Genomic DNA, 24,400 nt, shown 5'->3' with positions numbered 1-24,400 from the left:
GGTTGCAGGAGAAGTTTCCTTTCGTGTACTTACATTCTGTTTGAATTTAAATTTTAACTGATGTAAAAGACGGTCAAAAGGACAACCGACTTTTAATAGACCACTATGACCATTAATAGTCATGTAACAAAAATGTTTGCCTAACTGATGGGGTAATTGTCCGTGTGACAGACACCTTTCGTCCTTTTGATTTCCAGCAAATTGCCACTTTCTCTCGGGCGAAGAAATCAAATGCGGTCAGGCAATTATGTATATTATTCACTATACTTTCCAAAATATTATGAAACTTAATGTTAATATAGAAATGTTCATTTTTTCGTCAGTGGTGGAATAAACAAACAAACAAACAAACAAACAAACAAATAACGGGCGACGCGCTGACTATTAACGTTATTTATGGGCAAGGGCAAGAGGAAAGCCGTTACTTTGGCTTTTCTCGAGCCCGCGCCCATAAATAAACCTTAATGGTCAGAGCGGAGTCTGTTATTTCCATTATGTTATCAGCGAACCCAAGGAAACAGTCAAAATTGCAAAAATGTCTGGCGCGAACGACAACTGGGCAAAGAATCTGAGCAAAACGCGACGCTCTGTCACGCGCGCTGTAAAAAATCGGCAAATCCGGAGATGTTTTCAGAAAAAAAAGTATCTCAACTTGACCTACAAGTACTCGAGTTTATTTTGTGATTGATTGTAATTTACATTTGAGATGTAAAGTTACGATACTTTGAGTTGTTAATCTTATTATTCATTTCACGGGCATGTAAACAAACCACTTCTGTGTATTTGTGGTCAGTCACGTGGTTCAGCTCGACCAATCAAAATGCGACGGGCAGGGCATGGTGATATAATGGAGTGATAATTGAACTCAGTGTAGGCCGCAACATTTTTGCATGAGATTTGTACGCGCTCTGTTTCAGTGCATCACTAAACGGTACATGCTAGTTCGATGGTATTCATTTTGTCCAGATTGTTGAGTTTCGCAAGCAGAGATTAGTGAACTATAAATAGAAATGACCGGTACACTCTTTGCCGAAGCAAATATGTGGAATTGTAACCCAAAAGCGCACCAACACACGTCATGCATATAATCTGTCAGTAATATAATCACGGTGTAAATAAATTTATAAGATATATATATTATATATATATATATATATATATATATATATATAATATATATATATATATATATATGCGTGTGTGTGTGTGTGTGTGTGTGTGTGTGTGTGTGCCTATTGTTCCGGTTACGTGTCGTACCAGACCTGATAAAAAACCCTTGTGATAAATTATAGGCGACGCAATTGGCTATTTATAGATAATCCGTGACTGCATCTGCCATAACTTGCGCAAATCTCTTTGTTATCAAACAGTTTTCATCGACCAGCCGTACTTCATAGTGGAATACCCACGGTTACCTGCAACAACAGGGTTTTGTGGAGAATCGCACGGTATGTGGATTTCATTAACGTTAATAGAAAAATGGAACATTCTTTTCGAGTGAGAGGAGAGTGTTTATTCGTACCAATCTTCTTTGTTGCCTTCTTGAAAACCTTGCTTTATGTGTAGACATGTACGATGATAACACAATGCCAGCCATATTTGTAAACGCTTCTATGTCTATGCAAGATCTTGTCCCTTGTAAGATAATATAAGCATAATAACTTTCTCAATTATAAAACACAACATTTTTTATGTTTTAGCACACAAAAAGCTAAAAAAACGTAAATAAATACCGAGTATCTGTTTTGTAATTGTTATAGTATATTGAGCTCACGTAACTAGCAGACATTTCTGTCGCAACGGCAATTTATAAGAAGGGAAAAAAATCGGAAAAGTTTTTGCTGTTACAGATATTAATTACAATACCGAATAATAAATACGTTTCTCATACTTAATTTTGAAAAACGAAAGTAGAACCAGGGCAATTCAGGCAAGATTGATTTGGTAAAAATGTACATTTCAAATGGCTATACCTTGAATGTCAATTAGCAGAAAATGGCGGTCGAGGAGACGCACGAGTAACCCTTATGTCGTTTCCTTTTCTGAGTTTAAGCAAGATAATTATGCACTAGGTGATCCGGCCTCATTTTCTTGTTTCGTGAATAGGTGTTCAGTCCATGACAACGTCAAGCAAACACTGAGTCTTATGTAAATAAGATAAAACATCATGAACTGTTCACGAGCTCTACATGTGTTCACAAAGCTGTCACCACCTGCAAACATATGACCAATACTTACTGTAACTAAGGGAAAACTAGGGGCTAGTTTCGAACGCCGTATTCATATTCGGGACGGACATTAGATCTTGGGAGGGGGGTGGTCAAAAACAGAAGAAAAAAAAACATTTCAGAGCAGAAAGTTAGGAAAAAAATCTTCAAACTAGTTTGCAAAATGAAAAAAAAATAAATAAGAAGACAAATCTGCAAAAGTGTTTAAAATCTTGAATTTTTATTTTTAGATTTTACCGACAGAAGCAACTTTCTGTATTATTTAGTACATCCTCCAGGCACATTTTTAATTTTAATTTATACATTTAGAGTGACTGTATCCCTTATACTGAAGTTGTGATTATCTTATCTTTTCAGGACTTTTGTATCCTGATCACTTGAAAATTATAAAATTATAGAGCCTCTGTTCTACTTGTTTCCTGTGTACAAACCAAGCAGGTACACTAGGTAAAACATTGAAACTATGGTATGGTTGTCAAGACAGAAAGTTGTATTTGCCTTTTAAGATCAAGGTAAACAGATGCAGGCCACATCAGGTTCATTTTTTCACGTTTTATTGCAATGATGAATGCAAGAATGGGTGAACAAGTAGAAACACGTCAATAATGATAAAACAATATATCAAGTCAATTATGTATTATTTTGCTTTTAAAAAGGCATTTTCAATTCTTTTTTCTCAAAAAACAGCCTCAAAAACAACAGCAACACATTTTTAACATTCAACAATACACTACGTAGAATGCCATCTATCCAACAAATCCCAACGCAAAAACACACAAAAGGTTGAACTTTGAAAGTTTCTCGATAGCAATGCTGAATGACAATTATCTGAAGAATTTTTCCACCACAAAAAAGAGGATAATTTAAACAAATCTTAAGGGACTTATATAGCAAATTTCAAAGAAATTGGACAAGCCCTTTCAGGGAATACAGATTTTTTGACCATGAATGGCATAAATGGCCCTAAAAAGACAAATACTGAAATTTCACCTCATCTATACACATCCGATCAATTTGGACATGCTGCTACAGAGAAATAGATGTTTTGATCAAAAAAGGGCAACAATTGCTCTAAAAACACAAATATGCAAATTTCACTATATTTTGCAAACAGCTTCTCAGCTTGTCAAAATCAATTGTAAATCATGAGATATGCATGGGGTGGGGTGAATGTAGGCATTTCACCACACAGTAGAAAGGGAAGCCATGAAACCAAAATTGTCAATTTTCAAAACTATATGAAGCCACTGAGGAGCAAGAAGACCAAGTTTCAGAGGAAGATGTGTAATCTGAAAAAAATGCTCCCCAAGTGCCACCAAATAACACCATTTTAATCTCTATTTTTCAAAAGCTCCAACGGCAGGAGGGGGGACACCCCCTCCTTACCTCCCCGCGCAAAAATACTCCCAAGTACCACAAAATAACACCATTTTAATCTCTGTTTTTCAAAAACTCAAACTGCAGGAGGGGGACACCCCCCTCCTGACCTTCCCCCGTGATTGCTTGCGCGGCCGCTTGTGGTGCTTCGCACCACATCTTTGCCCTCTTTATCTTAAGACAGCTACGAACTAAAAAAATTATAAATCTGAAAATTTACTCTGAAAAAAAATTTGCACAGCTAATCTCAATTGAAAAAAAAATTAGAAGTTTACAATAGTAAAAAAAAATTCACAATTTCATTGTGACCACCCTCTCCAAGGCCTAATGGTCCATCCCTTAGTCATCTTGGCTACAGGTGGTCACAGTTCTTGTTTCGTCAATAGTAACATACGTGTTCAGTCCATGACAACGTAAAGCAAACACTGTCTTATCTAAATAAGATAAAACACCATGGATTGTTCACGAGCTCCTCATGTGTTCACAAAGCTGTCACCACCTGCAAACATATGACCATGGATCTATTTTTTACATCCATAATATGACCAATATTTATTGTAACTAAGGGGAAAACTGGGGTCTAGTTTCGAACGCCGTATGCATATTAGTCATCTTGGCTACAGGTGGTCACAGCGTCGTGAAGATATGTAGAGCTCGTGAATAGTACGGCCAGTGGTGCAAATTTGCCTCCTATTTCGTGATTTGTAATTATGATGCCATGATTAAAAGTACCTACAATGTAGGCTAGTTTCAAAGACCGTACAGTTCGTCATCAGTCAGTAGACAAGAATAAGGGGAGCCGATCTGTTTATGAAGTAATATAACATCACGCTTTGCTATATGTTCACAAATCTTCACGAAAAATTTCTGCTGACAAATATATCAATTTGGCAGGCACTGTGACATAGGCAGGCTCTCTGATAATCACAATTAAATATGGTATCTGAATGCAATAGATGGCGCTTTCTATAACAGTGGTCACTTAGAAAGGCGAATCTGGGGAATTAAGTAATGGATTTATTAACTATCATAATCAAAAAGTTTTCGAGTAGAAAATGATTATATATAATCCCATGACCTTTTTCTCTGTTTGACGTCATCGTACACGAGTGTTTTTTTGCCAAGCCGTACAACTTCGAGCTGAAGGCGAGAAGTTGTGCGGCTCCGCGAAAAATACTCTATACGATGACGTCAAACAGAGAAAAATTCCATGGAATTATATATTTCACTATCACATGAACGGTCTTCTTCTTTTTCGTTTGATGTGGATGGTCAAATCAAAGTTGAGGATTGAAAATATATTGTCGCAATCTGCGGTTTATTTCCCTTTATAAATTTCACTCAATGAGTAAAACGGCCCATCGCCCTGGAGATATGCAAATGTTTACTGGGTACTTTCATTGATCAGAAATTCGATCAAGATGAAAATTTGATACATTAGATGCAATCTTAACCAATCAGACATACAGATTCGGTGACGTGAACTTGTCTATCACTTTCTCGCGCTAACTCGACGCCATGGGAAGTCTGCCATCGGCTGCCAAGGGGGTGGGTGTTCACAGCGCTAGCGCTTGACAGCCATAGTACTATAACCAAAGTTATTATTAAAAAATTAAAGATATTTATGTAGGGAAGGCAACAACAAGATCGAAACAGTAGTGTGCACTCTAGGAGGTGTCGTTTCACGAGCTTACGATGGCACCCTCTGTGACCCAGACTAAGTACGTGGCCACAACGGGCCGTTACCACTGGTCTCGTCCGGTGTGAACTCGTCAAACGTCCCGGTCGTCAATGTTTATGTCTAACGAACTTTGATGTTTGCAGTGACACATATCTCGCCCTTAGATACCTCCAAATTTTGTCATTTGACGGAAACTCTGTTCTGTTGTCCGAGTCAACTTTCTATAACCTCCCACAGCGTTGCATTGCAGAGTTCAGGCTACAGCTCAACAGCTTATGTCTTAGCCCTACGCTGCAGGTTCGATTCCGAATATCAATACGGAATTTTAATGTGATGAAGGAAATTTATCGCTGTTCGTCGAATAATCTGATATTTTTACCCTCTATGTCACTTTCCGAAGATCATACGGTCTCATTTATTCAGTTGAACCTACGTTGAGGTGTTGCTTTCGGGGTTCCGCGGCGGATCACCGTTCCACATTGAGCAGTCCGTACGACTAGAATGGCATGTTCTACTCGGCGGCACTCTATTCTATTCTCAGAAAATACGAAAGCTATAGCGTCTCGAAATTTCGTTGGACATGCCGTCCATGTTTCCATGACTGAATCTATCGCATTACCTCTTCGTGAAAATGTCATGAGAGCACAGCATCGATCGTGACAGATCGGTCTGTGCACGCAAGCGTCACTGCGAAGCTAGTGCAGTAAAAAATTCCGTTTGATGACGTAGAACAGGGGTAATCGGATTTCTTATCTGTCCTGTTCTACGTCACACGTGGCGATTCGGGCCAGGTTCACGTGATAATAAACACCTATTGCCAGGTCATGAGGGCTATAGCGCCCGTCTATTTATCCCGAGGGGCCGTGTGTTACCAGAAACACATCGCTATACCCCTCGGCCTACCCCTCAGCCTACGGCCGAGGGTATAGCGATGTGTTTCTGGTAACACACGGCCACGAGGTGTAACAGACGAGCGCTATAGCCCGAATAAAGACCAGGCTGTAGGTGTTTTTATAACACACCACATCTCATGTTGTATTGTTATATAGATTTTAATGTGTTTTGATATTTTGCACCACAACAATCCACTGTGACAAGTCACGGGCGAGGTTTCCACAGCGGTTTCAGTTGTACGTGGTACCACTTTCTTTCAAAAAATATTCTAAACATACCTAGCGACATCCTTAGTTGCACTTTAATCTTTTCGTCGATGAGCTGTTCACGTTCCTCTGACATCACTTTTGTCGATCCGGTGGGGACTAGACGTATCTATTTTCTCGTCACTTGACGTATTCTGGCCAATCGCGAGACGGAATGAGCAGGTGGCGTGTTATAATAGAAAATATTGACGTTGCGTTCAAAGTGGAGGTGAACCATCGTTTTGTCAAAGTCAACAGCTGATTTTGCAATAAGGGACATCGAACGCGCCTTTTTCACCTTCGTCGGTTAAATTGGCGTTTTAATTGGACAATTACACATATGACGTCATTGACGCTCCCCTGAAAAGCTGAAGCCTTATTGCAGATGCGGTCCAGTTAATAAATCAACAAGTGATTGTTCTAGTTTACGTCACCCCCATTTTTTATTTATTTATTTATTTGCACAAATGATACATAAAACACCACAAAATGAACAAAATTGTGCATGGATTACACAGAAAAGTCGAAAGACTTATTTCCACTGTGGTCCATATTAACAAAAGAGTAACAAGGAAATGGAAAATGTACAAAGTGAGAAATCCGACAACAGAGAGTAAAACAAGCACTTCCAAAAATAAGTTAAACGGACTAAACCCTCTGCAAATTACACCAAAGATTAAATGAAATCTCTCGTGACACATTCGACATAAGAATCTTGCAAATGACGTTTTAACTTTTTTTAAAAATTGTAATTGGAATCAATATTCCTTATACTACGTGGAAGGCAATTCCATAACTGCGAAGCTGAGTACTGAAAACTTGTTTGAAATAATTTAGCTCCTCCTGGGATAAAAACTGAGTTATTGCCAGAACGTGTATTATAATTGTGTACATTTTGTCTTGTAATAAAATTTGATGCTAGGTAGGATGGAGCTTGACCCCTTATTATTTTATGCATGAGATTCAGTTTCAGATACGACACTCTTTGCTCTACACAAAGCCACCCAAGTTTTTCAAAGTGAGCTGGCCCATATCTAGAACAAACCTTATTATTTTATTTTGTGTTGTTTGTAGTCTATGTTTACTGACAACTTCAAACCTTGATACCAGTAGGCACAGGCATAATCAAAATGACAATTAATGAGACTGTTGGCAAGAAGTATACGCGTTTTCCTATCCAAAAAGTGACGTTTGCGAAACAAAACTTAAGACGAATGTTTGCCTTCTGAATTATTTGTGTGGCCATACTCTCTCCTGATAGTGTTTGATCCAGATCGGCACCCAAATAATTAACGATGTCCTTGGCGATGACATTGGTATCGTTACAGACTATTTCCAGCTTAGACTGTTCTTTTAAGAAATGATTCGAGCCAAAAAGAATTGACTCAGTTTTACCAAGATGTAAAGTCAATTTGTTATCCACTAACCATTCATTCAAACTTTGCAATTCTAAGCTTAGTTCGTTTTGTATTTTACCAATATCCTTGTCAGAGACCATCAGTGCTGAGTCATCAGCATACAAAAAAGTTTACAATTTACAGCAGAACACATGTCATTAACATATATTGAAAATAGAATCGGACCCAGTATCGATCCTTGAGGCACCCCACAATTAATCTGATTAAATGATGACATATGATTATTTACGGTGACCACTTGCTGTCTGCCAGTCAGATAAGAACTGAACCAACGAACAGCTTTTGACTCAGGCCTAACGCTTTAAGCTTATCTAATAAGATCGTATGATCCACGGTATCAAATGCCTTCTGAAGGTCGATAAGCACCATCCCTGTTCGTTTACCCTGGTCAATCTGGTGTTTAATGTGATCAGTGATGTAAATCAAGCATGTATCAGTAGAGTACCCTGGTCGAAATCCTGATTGAAATTCATACAGTAAGTTGTTTTTCAAAAGGTACTCTTCTAGCTGGTCATAAATTATTCTCTCCAGAACTTTAGAAACAATGCTTGTAATCGAAACTGGCCGATAATTACCTTCAAAAGTTTTGTCATTCTTTTTGTAAACTGGGACAACTTTGGCATTTTTTAAATCATTCGGAACAACTTGTTGATGAATTGATAAATTAATAACATGAGTTAGAGGAACAGCAATTTGCTCAGCGCCGTCTTTAATAAATTTGGCTGGAATATTGTCTAAACCTGTCGATTTAGTGCTGTCAAGAGAGGAAAGATGCTTGTAGACAACATAATCACTAACAAGGGACAGTTTGAAATCGTTTTCTACAACTCCTTTGCTAGAGTAAAAATGTTTGACATGGTCTATGCCAAACTTACCTGACATAGGAGGTAGTTTGTCAACAAGTGAAGATGCTATTGTGCTGAAGAAGTGATTAAATCTTTGTGCAACTTTTGTTTTATCAAAACAAACCTCATTGCCTATAACCAAGCCAATATTTGTGAAAGTAGAACCAACTTTTTTAAGGGAGCTCCCAAGCTTTTCAAGATTTTCCAAATCTCTTTGCTGTTATTTCCACAATTGACTATTTTGTCTTGAAGAATTCGGATTTTGCTCGTTTGATAAGTCTGGAAACCTATTTCTCTGAAGGCGAAACTGCCTAAATAGGCTGTCCTCCCCGTGTTTTTTTAATTTCCTAAATAAGCGATCTCTCTCTTAATTCCGTCTAAAATATCAGAGTTAATCCACGGTTCCGACCTTTGTTTCAAACGAATCTCTTTGATAGGGGCAATTTTGTCTACAACAGATAGAAACAAGGATTTAAATGTAATCCACGCTTCTTCGGCCTGGTCACAGTCAATGACCTGATACCAATCGACGTTATTAAGCATTTCAGTGAATAAACCCGTGATATAACCTTTCCTTGATCTTATCCTGACCGTTTTGTGAGACTCAAATTGAATTTTAGTAACCTTCCTGGTACAGTATGTAACATAGTGATCGCTGATACCGATTGGTAAAACGCCAGACTGGCAAATTTTGTCATGATCTGAGGTCAAGATAAGGTCAATGATAGTAGAACTATGTTTAGTGACTCTAGTAGGTTCACATATCAATTGTTGTAAAGCAAAAATATTACAAAAATTATAAAAATGTTAGTTAGACAGTTGTCATCGAACGTTACATTACAATTAAAGTCACCAATAAATATTGATTCTTGGTCGGAAATGCAAGTGTCGTGAGTAAATCTTCCAAATTCGAAAAAAAGTTGGAAAATTTTGGAGGTCTATATAAAGTACCAATTAAAATTGGCTTTGACTTTGGCAGGAGCAAATCAATCCATATGGCCTCTAAGGTAACATTTTGTAAATCCCATCGCTGTCGGAAAGCAAAATTGGAACGAATGTACATGCAAACTCCCCACCTTCTCTATTACGGTCATTCCTCTGTATTTCATACCCAGGTACATCAATCTCACTATCCGTTATGGAGTTATCTAACCATGTTTCACTCACGCCAATTATTGCTGCCTTAGATTCCCTGGCTAAAATCTTAATTTCTTCAATCTTTGGTAGTAAGCTACGAGCATTGATGTGGATAATATGGAGCCCCTTTCTCTTGAAACATTCGTATGAGCCTTTGTCTATAAGAGTGGTATTTGACAAATTTTTGTCAGGCTTGTTATTCGCACTTGAATCGCGGACTTCAGAAATTTGTGTGTCATTTCGACGTTACCCTGAAGACACTCATCAATAAATGAATCAGTGAAAGGTGGGAGAGAGCATAGTGAACAATACCAGTGCTCTAATGGATTTTCATAAAGTCTCGTGTATTCAATCGAAGAAACTCCTTCACATTTTGTGTGGAACCATTTCTCACAGGAAGAGCATAACAATCCATACTGGTTTGATTTGACAGGTTTTTGGCAATCACCGCAAGGAAATTTGCAATTAAAATTAGGCCCTGGATTCAATTCAATATCACCTGCCAATATCAAAATAATTATGCACAAAACACCACCTGTAGAATTCTATTGACGGTTGTTTGAATTAATTGTGCGTGTATATACCTTGCTTGCCGCTGTCGGCGGTATCAGAAAATCTAAGCAATTCAATGACAAATACTTATGAGAATCTTCAATGATAAATTCAGAGAAGTTTCTACGTTGACTATTGACTGAAATACTTGAATCTGACATTGCTGATTGGAAAACCATGAACAGAATGAAATTCGAAAAAAGATAATGCTCAAAACAACAAACAGTGTTGGAATGAAGAAAAGATACCGGAAGCAGTATGTCATTTTTACCAATTATTAGGGCAAGTTCCAAAGAAGTCAGAATTTGAGAGGTTTCTTTGATGACGAACAGAAGATCAGTACTTCAATAATACGAAACTGATGATTGAAGCCGCAATGTCCGCTCTTTGTAGTCGTCACTACCTGGCCGCCATAACCATATTCTGAGTCGTCTTTCGATGTTGAAGGTTTATAAAAACTAGGCTCGCAGAGAAGGAGTCCACACAGTATAAGCACTGATAAATTCTTGATCGAATAGTTATGTCGGTAAGGCAGGCGTCGCACACAATACGTCTGAATACGCCCATATGTCTGAACGGATTGAAAACATTTTTAACGTGCTTCTTGATGCGAAACGGCAAGAAAAAGTTTATCATTTTGTGTGTCCAGCATCGTCAAAAAACTGCATCAAGTCAAATCAATCTTCGTATTGTTTAGTCGTAACATTATATCACATTTCGAAGGCAATCAGCAACTTTTCGCTCAATTTCTAACTCGGATATTTATGAATTGTTCTTACATTGGACGTATGTCAACTTCACCCGATTGGGGAATTTGATCGGGATATTTGTACCAAACCGATGAAATAGCGTTGATTCATATGGCATGATGAAATTGCTTACGTTAAATAGGTGAAGTAAACACAGACTATTGGTAATTATATTAAAGACATGTTATACGCTTAGCATGTTCTACTGCTTTCGTGTGTATCTTCCTGTATGTCTGTCTGTTATGTATGTCCGTCCCTCCGTCAGCGTTTTTTCTGCCGTGTTTCGCATCAAGGAGCACGTTAAAAAATTGTTTTCAATCCGTTCAGACATAAGCTTATTTAAAATAGGTAGGCTCACCGATAATCATAAACAAATATGGTATCTGAACACGGTAAACGGCGCTTTGTCATTTCAACAAAGTGACTGTGAATGGTCACTTGAAAGGTGATCTGGGGAATTATGTAATGAGTGTATTAACGATCATAATCCAAAAGTATTCGAATAGAAAATGATACAAAATATGGACGTTGCAAAATGGATGTGGACCATCGCTTTGGCACAAAGTCAAAGCTGATTTGCAATAAGTGAAATCGAACGCAGTTTTTCACGATTTTCATCCTTGTACGTTTTATGGTTTTTAGAGTAGTCAAAGAAACCAGAAAGAAGCTACATCTGCATAGAGTATTTACCAAGCATTTTCTAGAATGGCCGCAAATTTAAAGGATACTCAGAACGGTAAGTAGTCTGCTAACATTTCCTTTTGAAAATCTGCATATTTGTACAAAAAGAAGAAAAAACGTTTTGAAAGGCTAAAACTTTTGCTTTAACTTTCCATGAAAGTTGAAAGCGTACCCTTTGAAATCAAAAATGAAAACTAGGCCAAAAAATTACAGTATTTAAAATTTACGATGGTCGTCATCCCTGTAGTATCCCTATCGGGAAAATGAAGTTTTATAATTTCAAAAAATAAGAAGCTGAAAACGGTATACTTATTCAAAGAGCTTGAGAATACGCCCCAAATTCGTGGTAAGCCAGAAGCATATTGAAAAATTTGAGAGTTCGAATATCTGTCCTCGAGACGCATTTTACCTTTCAGTTTTTCGTATTTGTTGCATGCGCCTCAGACTCTCACAGCCCCTTGTTCGCTACGCAGGTCTATCCTTAACCATATGTAGCTCGGTCCCATGCCCCATTTTTCCGCTAGTGCGCTGCTCAAGGAAATAGGATCAGGTATGGGTTACGCGTGGACCGTCATTTGGTCCGGGGGCTGGAGGGGCCCACCGTGCACCCCCAATATCGACTTCATGGTATTCAATGTACACAAATTTATTTTGCTAAAGTTGGTGTTTCTCATAAAGAGCAGTACCTGGGCTTTCCAAAAATGTAAAGTTTTGTGTTATTTCATGCTAGTTTATTCAATGTAGGGGAGGATATAGTACCCCCTACCCCTACCCATTTTTCGGCATTTTTCGCGGTACAACAAAAACCAATCCAGATAGGTAGTGCATCCCAAAATATCCAATGTTAACATTTTTTTTTCCTTGTTCAGCAGGTCCTAAAGAACAAAAAACCCATGTAGTAGAGATGTGGGGGGGGGGGGGGTTGCACGGTGGGCCCCCCACCTGACAAGATAGTTTGATAAGCACATGTGTATCATGAGTGGCAAGCTCGGAATAGATGACGAAACATCGAACATTAAAGTTGTTTGCACGGCTTCACTTTTAAGTCTAAGACTTCGTACTTTTATGATGGCATTTAGTGGTAAAATGATGATTATCGCTGTGGTTTTTTTCTCGGACGTGACAGACTATCCTTCCTTCCTTCCGCATGTACAGAAATAAGTGATTTTCGCTTTTCATTCAATGTTGACATAGGATGATTGGTTAGGGCAATCATAGACGTAAAATTAATCAATGGGCAAATGAAAGGCAACTCAAAGTTGGAAATTAATTCAATGCAACACTCCGCTCGTACCACAGCGCAAAACTGACCCTACTTTCGTGAGCAGCGCAGGAGCGGTAGAAATGGGTCAGGGACCAGACTAAATATGTTGATGCGCCCTCAACGTTTTTTTCTTGCAAGCGAGGTCTCCGAGTTGGTTGAAGTGTAGCAAGGAACCTCGCCGGCACGCTGAGACGAGCTACGCTCGGCTCAACTGCTGAGGGTACTATGTATATGGTCTGGGGCGTAGCCGTCGAGGGGCTGTGAGGAGTCTTCATGCGTCACTGCTTTTAGTTCTGGATTTCATTCACGGGTATACTTTTCTCTGATTGTTTACGTATGTTTTCATTTGTGGGTTTAGTGGTGGTCCTGTTGGTCAGGACTGTCCAAATTTTTAAGAGAGATATGGAGCACAGTTGCATATTTAAAATGACTTTCCACATTGGTTTTCGCAGCAATACTACCTTTTGCTAATGACACTCGGAAAGTGTCATTTTTGTCATAACTTATAATTAGTCGTCTCGCAAACGTGTGACATAAAAACTAACATCAGCTTTCCCTTCGACGAGATATGTTTTAGATATTTTCATATCAATAGATGAAAATGGTTGTAAACCTGTAATATTATTGTGAAAATGGCTTTGAAAATAATTCTCATTTATATAAAGAGTCCATGGTCTGAAACGTAGAATGTTTTTTGACAGTTTACGTACTTTTACTGATTCGGATATCCGGTGAAGGCCGATTGGGACACGATTCTGTTTTGAATGACCATGCTGTCGAGAACAGACAAAGTAAACCCATACTTAAATGTTATCAACAGGAAAGACCATCTTACGTTAAATGATATTCTTGGAGGACTTGTTGCAAATCCAAAAGAGAGTCGTAAAGAAAGGATTGTTTCAAACGGCGATTATATTTTCATTAGTATTTCTTGTGGTGTGACGATAATTTACGCATAACACAAATTAGATAATGATCGCTGATGTTGTATTCATGTACAAAGGACTAAGCTATTTCTTGAATATGAGAGACAAATGTGGTAGGAGTGATTCAAGTCGTTTCGTTATCGATTGGAGTGCAACCCTAATCGTATGACATAAAAATGGACAACTTGGCAGATTTATATGGACAAATCAACGTTGGCATCTCCCAAAACGATGAGTTCTTTGTTCTTCCACTTTATCCATTCTTTACCCATCATGTTGTAATAATAGACCGGCGAAGTGTTGGGATCAACACCCAAGGGATGAAGAATGAATCAAACTGTAGTGGACGTTGCTTTAAGTTTATCACTTTCGATGGCAATCATCTCGATGTCAAATTGTTAACTACATCAGTTCGATGGCGGGGTATTTTTGCCGATAAACATGAATTCACAGCTTCCATTTCTGCTTAGGTTGTCTCACATTAGTCACATCGAATGAGGTCAAAACCTTCAATTTATAAGAAATTGCCTATTACTTTATCACCCGGTCATAATTCGGTTATATGGAATGCATGAATTTGATAGCCTAGGGTGAGGTTGTAAGCCCAGGAATAGTGCGAGTATCATGTAGTAAACTTTGTCGACAGCACTTAATTTGACGAACTAGACCAGATTTAGTTCAAGTTCCACAGTACAGTCACTGTAATGACATGAAGGTTGTAGTTCAATACAACTAGCGAATTAGAATAGTAGAGAAATTGCCTGCAGCAGGTGCTGTATTAAGCGTTTGATCAGAGAGTTTGTACGTTCCAGATTGCAACTATAGCATGAGTAATCTTTTGCTGCTGCTACAAGCTTTAAAGTGATCTGAAATAAAGAGTGGAAATTAATTTTCGAATTTTCATGTCAGAAGGAAATAATCTGGTTATTGTCAATGAGGTTTTGCCACGAATGGCAATTTTGGTTTCACACAATCGGCGAAAAATTAGTCAAAACGGCAGCTCCTATATATACAACCGGAAAAAGCAATTTTTTCAAACTCCCAGTTATACAGATATTGTATGCCAACTTAAGCCACCCTCCCTGCTCATGCTTCAACTTTCGCAGCAGCATTGATATTTAATGAAAGAAAGAGGTCGAATGGTCACACTGATTTTGTGTCAGTCAAAAAGCTTTCTTATATAAAAGAGCTTAAGTAGACCCTTTTCCGCATTCACAACATATCGTACGTACTCTTGTCTGCTCAAGCTGTGTCATGTTTTGAACATTTGAATTTTTTCATTCTATAGAATCAAACCGCAAATGTCTTTTGATCGGACTTTGGTGGACACAACGTGGATTGGAAGACACAACAACATATATCAACAGGCAACTTGCAAACTCACTAGTGAAACGGAATTTGATGTTTATTACACAGTCCTGATCAGCGACGGACGACGAAAAAGCAGAAGCCAGAGGGGCGAACATTACTTTGATACTTCCTGAAAAATCTCCTCCGAGCAAAGAAATTACTATAGATATGCTTCAGTGTCACGAAACATACTATAGTAAAATGAAATTGAAGTGCAAGGGCGTATCAATTGTGATCGGACATGTAAATATGGCGACCCAAAACACAGGCGATCTAGCTGTTGACGTGGTTGAAACTTTGTTTCAGGAGGCGAATTTAATCATATTCATTCATCGTATGCCGACGACAAAAGAGCTTAGTGAAACAGAAGTTGGAAAAGACGAAATGGAGTCGTATGAGTCACGTGTATCCCTTTTTGTTACGGTTGGGCCTAATGTTACATCGTACATGAAAGCTGAAATAAGGGGGTTTAATACTGAAAATAGGTGTGAGCTTATTGAGTCATTTATTCCGGAGCCAATCAATGGATTTTGGAACTTGAGATAAGGAACCCAGATGAAGATAGTGACATAAACATTTTGTCGTTGGAGAATTCAATATGAGGAGCGATCTTCAAAAGTATGCGGATGTAGAAAACTTTCAGTCAGATGATACGAAAACTCCAACTACCAAGGGGAAAGACAAGTGGCAGGTTTACAGTGACGAAGCTGATAGCAACCTGGTCAAAACGTTCTTGAGCAAAAGTCAGAGGGAAGTCAACTGTCGCCACATTAACAATTACCAAACCCCCAATGAGGTTACCCTATCTAAGGCTTTACAGAAGTGTTCTCTGTTTCTTAGTATCCAAAGCAAAGCCTTGTCCGTCGCTGTCTTAAACGGCCTGGCAGCGGGGGTCCCTGTCATACTCGATGATGAATCGGAGATTAGTAAGTTTGTTGAAGATGATAGCGACCTCGACATATTCCATGAAAACTTGACGGTTTTCTTTCCGAACAAGGATAGTCGGATGAATTTAAGAAAAAAACACATCGGTATTTGCGAAAGCGCAGCGTCACCTTTAAACGGCGAAGTTATTGAAACAATATATGGAAAAGTCGTGTTCTGATGGGTCAATGAACGAAACGCGGGAAGCTTTTACGGTTGGTGTTCCACGCAAGGTGTCAAGACTCAAAATTAGCATAATCATCGAACTCGAGTATTTTTGACCAAGGTTACACATATTTTCTACGTCGGTTGTTTCAAGAAATTCTTGACAACAAAGTTACAAACTTCGGTCATGTCTTTAGATAGGACATGACAGGCGATCATGATATTAACTTAAAAAGAAGAGCTTTTTGTGGTCGGCAAATATGCTTTGGAAATACGAAGTAACTGTTGAAGCTGTGAAGTAAAAAATCTATATTGTAACATTGTCTGTGGTATTCAATTAAGGTGTGATTTTATACGTCTATCATCCTTAATTTAAATGGATGTCATATTTATGCAGTGCGCAAATTGTTTAGGGCTACTACAAATTGGTTGTGTCTCGTACATAATGTCAATCTGAAGGAGAAAACTTACCATTTAGCAGTCTTTAAATTTTTAATGTTTCTTGTGGCTTTTAGTCAATCGTTTGAATAACACGATTGGAACAAATTCGGATATTTGGATCTTCATATTTTTCAAATTTCTCAAAAGTGTTAGTGCCATATAGATGAATATTGCAATATTACAAACTTCTCATAAAATATTATTATTAATATATGTATAATAGCCCCGCTGAGTGTTTTATTGGCGCTTTCTCTTTATTTTTGACAGCCACACTATCATGGGCTAGATTTATCATCACTGAATGGCGTCGCCGCGTTTTAATCGTTAACACTTCAATGAGCCCATTTTCCATTTCACAAAAAAATTAGAGGGCACGGTGGTGCAACACTTTGCTAGTGAGTGCACTCTGAGCCATCTTTAGCCAGTGTTAATGAATACCCTGAACAATCATTACAGCGCTTGTCATTTGAGTTAAGAGTTTCACTGTTTGGCTGGCACATATTTCTTAACTTTCAAGCACAGGTTGTTTTACTGTGACACACAACATAAATGGATGTGTCGATTGCCGCAAGTTCTCTTATCATACTAAATAAATACACTGTATCAGAACTTTTGCCTCTCGAGAAAGTAATTTCTTCCCGCTTCAGTCGTACCATAGGGTCCTCAGTCTCCGATGATGATGATGATGATGATGATGATGATGATGATGATGATGATTAAATATTTAAAAATGAAGAAAAATAAAATATATTTGGATTAAGAAAATTTGGTGTTGTTGTTATTACTATTGTTGTTGTTGTTGTTGTTGTTGTTGTTGTATTTGATAGTATTTGCAGAAAAGAACAAAGTATGCGCTGCAAAATTCAATACAGCCTAAATATATAACTATATATAACTATATATATAACTATATATATATATATATATATATATATATAATATATATATATATATATATATATATATATATATATATGCTGCAAAATTTAATACAGCCTAACTTTACCAAGGGGTGTCTCTTCATTTTCACACACTTTTTTCCATCGCCAAAAATGCACCTAGCAAGCATCGAAAGCGGTAAAATTCGACGTAGGGTCAAAGCACATTAGTCCTTCTCAATCATACTCAAACATTTTTACCTCTTACCGATGAAAAGTCGACAAATCAGCAGGTTTTTCAGCGCATCTTGTCGTCTCTTACATTCCAGATTTAAAAGACCCCGCGTTAGATTAAGTCACGTGGGCGCATTTCAAATCGAACCAATAGCAGAGCCTGTACTGAACAAATGGGCCCAGCGTGAAAACCCGGAAGTAACGTAAGTTTCTCACGTCTTTGGAAAGAACTTTCTCTCACTATGGGTGAACTGGAATTGTTAAAGTTGCCAGAATTTCATATGTAGACGCACGCAGACTAGCTCCACATTACAACTTCGCCGACGCTAACATGTACACCTATAACGCCTGTTAATCTGATGCGAAAAGCGCCACCTGTATGCATTTCGCGGCGAAGTGTAAATGAAGTTAGTTTGCTCACAGTATTAGGTAATGAGGGGATTATTGACGATGAATTTTCTGGCCAGCATTATTGCAATGCGGACCATGATATGCTCACCCTCAATCCCTCAACACGATACGGACTATGGCTGACCCTTACCTCCATGGGTTGACCCATGGAGCTAGAAAAGGACGTCTTGCTTGGAGGAGGGACTGTCACAGTGATAAATCGATACCGGTTTCGGCCGTGCAATGCAAGAGTACATAGGCACTTGACCATGTGTACTTAGACTTGTATAGATCATCACCGGCTTATACAGCGGTACAACGAATCGGTGTAAGCATGGAGCCAGATCCGTTTCGAGCTCCATGGTGTAACTAGACAACGGCTTTATTTTTGACTGACTGCACCAGCGATGGTCCGTATCAAACAGTACGACAGAAGAAAATTTACACGGCAAATTCCATTGAGTTTTTCCATTCTTTGAAATCACATACCTGCACTTATCGTGAAGGCACACTTCCCAGCCGTAAAACATATATCAGTGAATAGTGCATGTGCGCAATTTCACTGTTTCTATAGAGTGTCGATCGACCTTGTTCTGCTGTGAATTCTAAAACACTTCTCCGAGTCACAGACCCTCGAGGGTCTATGTCCGAGCATAGCATCAATGACTTGCAATGCAGTAAAGTAACATCCCCGGAAGATTTTATTTTCTGACATTTTAATCCATGCATATTCTCTGCTTTTAATAACTTAAACATCTGTCTAGCATCAATGGTCAGTGAGTACTTTTTCAACGTTTTGACTTCAGCGTCGGTTACGCCATGGCAGATTAGGGACTGGTCAGTTTCTTCAGCCTGGGGGGGGGGCGGGTGATTCATGGGGGGGGGTCACCCGTTTTGACTTTGGTGATAGGGGGGTCACCATGTTTTTGAAATGCCCAATAGGGGGGTCAGTGTGTTTTTGAATTTTGACACAGGCTCATCATTGCCTAAAATGCTAGTGTCAGCCACAAATTTCATCATTCAGTTGTATTTTTCGGCGCGCCCTTCGGGCGCGTAACTTTAATAATCAGTCATATTTTTCAGCACGCCCAACTTTAACATATCAAGCATACATACATCAGAGATATCTGTATGTTCAATATTTTTCAGCGTGCTCTTCAAGCTCATTACTTTAATATATCAGACATTTTTCAGCATGCCCTTCAGGTGCATGACTTTAATATACAAGGCATATATATCAGAGATATCAGGATGTTTCATATTTTTCGGCGCGCCTTCGGGCGCCATACTTTAATAAATCAGAGATATCTTGATGTTTGCTAAGTGAAAGTGTACCATTATGAAATCTGCATTTCATATGAAAAGGATGACAAATTCCTGATACTTTTCTGTTCTCTCTATGAGAATTCAGTATGAGAAAGCAACATGCACAAATATTTCACAATATATATTTGATACAGTGACTTATTTTAGAGATAGAAAAATGACAAGATATCTTTCCTTCTCATTGATGCAATTATTTTCCTTTGTTTCACAGGTTTTCTGTAGAAAGATGCTTTTTTATGAACAAAATAACAGTTAAAAAGGCAGTTTTTGTCATTATTAGCTGTGCTTTTATGGTTTCAATGTTACAAGAAAAGGTCCTCTCAGACACTGTACACATCAGATTTGGCTAAAAAAGCTCTCTATGGCTCCTCAGGAGATTTAATTGGATGGCTGGCAAGTCTTAACACCATCAAAGTTTTTGATTCACTGCTTTTTCCTCTTTGATATTAATGATTGACATCCATTTCTGTACAACAGTTCAGGACATCTGGTTACGCATAGAAAGTGTGAAATACATTCACAGCTCATTCAAAATACAGCTCATTCAAAATGTACTGTATTCAAACTTTAAGATTGACACTTTGAAATTCCTATCTTACAACTGACATGTCAACAATTTCATTAAAACATAGAATGACTATTAAAATATAAATATATGTAAAATGTAATAATATATATATATATATATATATATATATATATATATATATATATATATATATATATATAATATTATGTCCACCTTTTGTTTTACCTATGTCGCGCGACGGGGGGGGGTGTCACCCTGTTTTCGAAATTTGGAATAGGGGGGGTCACCCTGTTTTCAAAATTTGGAATAGGGGGGTCAGCCACTTTTTGACGTCGGCAAAAAATAATCCACCGCCCCCCCCCCCCAGGCCGAAGAAACTGACCAGTCCCTTATTTGCAAACACGCGTGGAGTGTTGACAAGTAATGAAGCGAACGAACGTCCTACTGTTCACCATATCCTTGCCCCGAAAACGACTACTAGGCAGAGTATATCAATATTTCAAATTTCCATGGGATTACGAGAAAGTGGATCTAATCAGATAACTTTCTGGAACTACCAGGCTATGATCACCTGATCCAATCATTACCCGTTTTCCGAACGATCTCTTGATATTAGTGTAGTGTGTCATGATCAAAGTTTCACTTTCAAAGCTGAACTTCTTTCGAGAAACTTAGAAATAAAGATCGATTATTTTTACCATGTGTACACGTCAACGAGATGCTGTTGTTTAGCAGGAGCGGAGATTAAACCCAGTGGGTCATGAATGCCTTCTGATCTGAATAAAACGTTGGGTATCTTCAGAACGGCAGTGTTTCACACAAGCGAGATCGTCTTTGTCTCGAGACTAGACGAACCGGAAGTTGACCGGGCAATTCATTTCGCATTCCAGTTTCTTCCAGTGATTGTCATTCCGAGTGTGTTTTCACAAAGGAACAAGCTATAAGACCTCTCGACCAGTATTTGACATTTACATAAATCAAAAAACAGACAGACAAATAGCTAGATAGATAGATCATGTGGGTTGATAGATAGATTCTCTGTGTGACAGCATGGACGTATGGTGACAGCGACTGTGTATGAAGATACAGACAGAGAAGATACATGTAGAGGGACAAGAGACGAAGAGAAACAGGGAGAAAGGAAGCAATCATTGTTCGCCGCGTTCGTTCAGTGAAATTAAAATCGACGGAGGCTACGCTACACCAACAGGACTAAAATACCAACATTAATGTGGAAATGGAAATTCAAACTTCATGGTCACTGTTTTGGCCATGAAATGATATGATTTTAAAGTGACATATATCCTTTAAAAAAATCAGCGATGATCACAAAACTGTTTCAGCTGAGTCATTTTGAAGGCATGTCTGCAGTAACATAGGATGGGATTACGATATTGGCGTTGGTTGCCTTTCAACGACAACTCGCAGTGAGAGATATCCTTGTTTTCGTGAAAATTGTCTTCCTTAAGTGACTGTCACTCTTACTGTGTTTTCAGCTTAGGGGGACTTTTCAAAAATAATGTGTACTGTGTCCCACCAGTAAATTGCAGATTGTCAGCTATGTTCAAAAAAAGGAACGCAGTCCTCTCTTCTAGCACAGGCGGCCCAAAAACTATCACTGAGTTTTTCTCACTGTTTTCTCTATCATTTACTCTCCTTTTTCTTTATCCTCTGACTGATCGGAGTAAATAAAATAAATGGTTATATAACCAAACGTAGCCTCTGTGACTCTTTATTTATTTTACATCCCATTGCAAGGACGTATATCTCTCATACACACATGTTGTAATTAATTAGTCGACACAACTAATTATGCTAATCCGTGGACTTATCAGGGATTTTACGGGTGGGTCAACATCGCGAAAGATAGGAAAGGTTACTCTATCTTTCCAATGTTGACCAACCCTTGATAAGTCCACGGATTAGCATAATTAGTTGTGTTGACTAATTAATTACAAGATGTGTATATGAGAGATAAACGTCCTTGTAATGGGGTGTAAAATAAATAAAGAGTCAAGAGGCTATAGGTTAGGCTATATAGTCATTTATTTTATTTACTACGATCAGTCAGAGCATGAAGAAAAGGAGAGGGACTGACAGTGACAGAGAAAACTGAGAAAAACTCAATAATAAGCTTATCAATAGTGTATGGGCCGCCTGTGTAGAGACTTCTAGCGTTAATGCGGATTATGCTGGCTAAAACATGTTTGTCTAATTTGAATAGAAAAGGCTAACAACGTAAAAAGAGTTCTGTAAAAAGCATGCGAATCACTACCAGAGGAATAATTTCGACACCTTGTCATGCTCCATCAATCCATCATGAATGTCCATCAAATGTTGTTTCAACAAATTTTGCAATGTTTTGATGCATTATTTAGACAAAACATGATCTAACCTTTCGCCAAGGCATTTGGCGAGAGATAAGCAGCATGAACCAAGTGATCCACTGCCGTCCGCAGATAGGATTTCAAATTATGGTGAACTCACCGTGGTTTAATGACCACTTCGTAAATACCGCAGTCATGAGCGTTCGTCTTACACTTTACACCCTTTGGTGCAGCAAATACTGAGTAAATCAAAGTCCGAATATAAAACTTTTATCTACGACTGAAACTGAACATCATTCCGTTCGAGGCCCTGGCCCCCTCATTATCACCGGCATAAAAAATCGGCGTCGTCAAGAGACTTTCAGTTTGTATTTATATTTTTTTTGTTCGGATTTAGCTTTATCTACACTTGGGGTATTTAAAAATCGAATTCTTTGTCCACTGTTTGATGTAAATGTTCTGCTGGGAGTGTTTGATGACTGTGAGACAATCACTATTATCGCCTGTCTTGTTTGCTGAATTAGCAACCTCAAGAATGGTACAATTTTTCATTGCGATTTTCTTCTGACGGAAGTCCTTGTCTGATTCAAAACGTTTGATAATACGATTGTGACTGGCGAGGCTACATCAGGATGCAATGCACTCGAGTCGAATACATAGACAATGTCTCTTATTTCTTGTGTGCTGGGGTGAGGTTAGGTACACAGCTGTCGCTATGTCATAAGTACGGGCCGAAAGAAAGTAGGAGTTATACTTGTAAAATATGAATTTTAGTAGCAGTCAATACTACAAGCTATAGAAGTTGAGCGAAGATACCTCGAAACATAGTCCTTCGTGAAGGGACTGTGATGAAAATAATATTCAATCAGACTTCACAGGAGAAAGAGTCGCGGTTCCACACACTGCCTTGCATGCTAATGCTGTTCGGGTCGTTTGATTAGGTATTATCGATGTGTACGTGATTCACACCTTCCGACCGGCTTAGCATATTAACTAACCCCGAAATTCGGGTTGCATACATGGCTAGTGAGCGTCGGCGAAGTTGTAATGCAATTTTGCATTTGTTTCGATATTCCCGATGACATCCTTACAAAAAAAGCCTCTTCTTGTTAAAATGGTTGAAGCCTTCGTTTGGTTGACCAATGTGAAGTAGTACGCTCTGTCAGCTTCCTCCATGGGTTGACTGGCTGCGAAGTTTTGAGCCAGTCACAAGCCTGAATCGGAAAAATACTGTACAAAAGTTCTGCAAGATTGTTTTATTTTATAACATTCGGCATGATAAGAGAACGGGCGGCAATCTTCACATCCTTTGATGTTGTGAATCAGAGTAAAAACTTAAAAACTCAAAAAAACTCAAGAAATCCGTATGTGACAAACAATGAAACTCTAAATTCAAAGATAAGCGCTAGCGCTGTGTCCAATTAAAAAATGAGCAAGCCTTCTGTCAAGCTTAAGGTCGTTCGTCATCTGGAAATCAGATAACACTCCCTTTTTGAGAGACACATTTTTTGACCAGAAATGGCAAAAATTGCCTTAAAAATGCAAATTTGCATATTTCTGCACAATTTCAAAAAATCTGAAATAGATCACCCTAAGGGACCTATGTATTAAATATCAAAGCTATCTGACTGGTAGTTGTGAAGAAGAAAATTTTTAAAGATTTTTTTAACAAAAACAACAAAACTTGCCTTCAAATACAAATATGCAAATTTCACCACGATTTGAACAAAGCTAACTGAAGTGACCCTAAACAAACTACTTATCAAATTTCAAAGCAATCTGACAAGCGGTTTCAGAGAAGATTTTTTTTACCAAAAACAGCAAAAAGCACCCCCAAAA

The 24,400-nt window shown here is 38.3% G+C and overlaps 1 long non-coding RNA gene across 1 annotated transcript in view; it reads left to right on the top strand.

Moving 5' to 3' along the window:
- LOC139126132 (uncharacterized) overlaps positions 1–24,400 on the top strand; it is a 34,677-nt gene that overhangs the window by 3,389 nt on the left and 6,888 nt on the right. The window contains exons 2-3 of the long non-coding RNA XR_011550480.1: positions 1,371–1,448; positions 18,085–18,192. This is a non-coding gene — a long non-coding RNA (uncharacterized lncRNA). The remainder of the gene's footprint in view (positions 1–1,370; positions 1,449–18,084; positions 18,193–24,400) is intronic.

Source organism: Ptychodera flava (genome assembly GCF_041260155.1).
Source record: "Ptychodera flava strain L36383 chromosome 3 unlocalized genomic scaffold, AS_Pfla_20210202 Scaffold_26__1_contigs__length_13983176_pilon, whole genome shotgun sequence".
In the NCBI taxonomy this organism is placed as follows: Eukaryota; Metazoa; Hemichordata; class Enteropneusta; family Ptychoderidae; genus Ptychodera; species Ptychodera flava.
The sequence above is the reverse complement of the archived record's forward strand: the minus strand, read 5'-3'. Positions and strand labels throughout refer to the sequence as shown.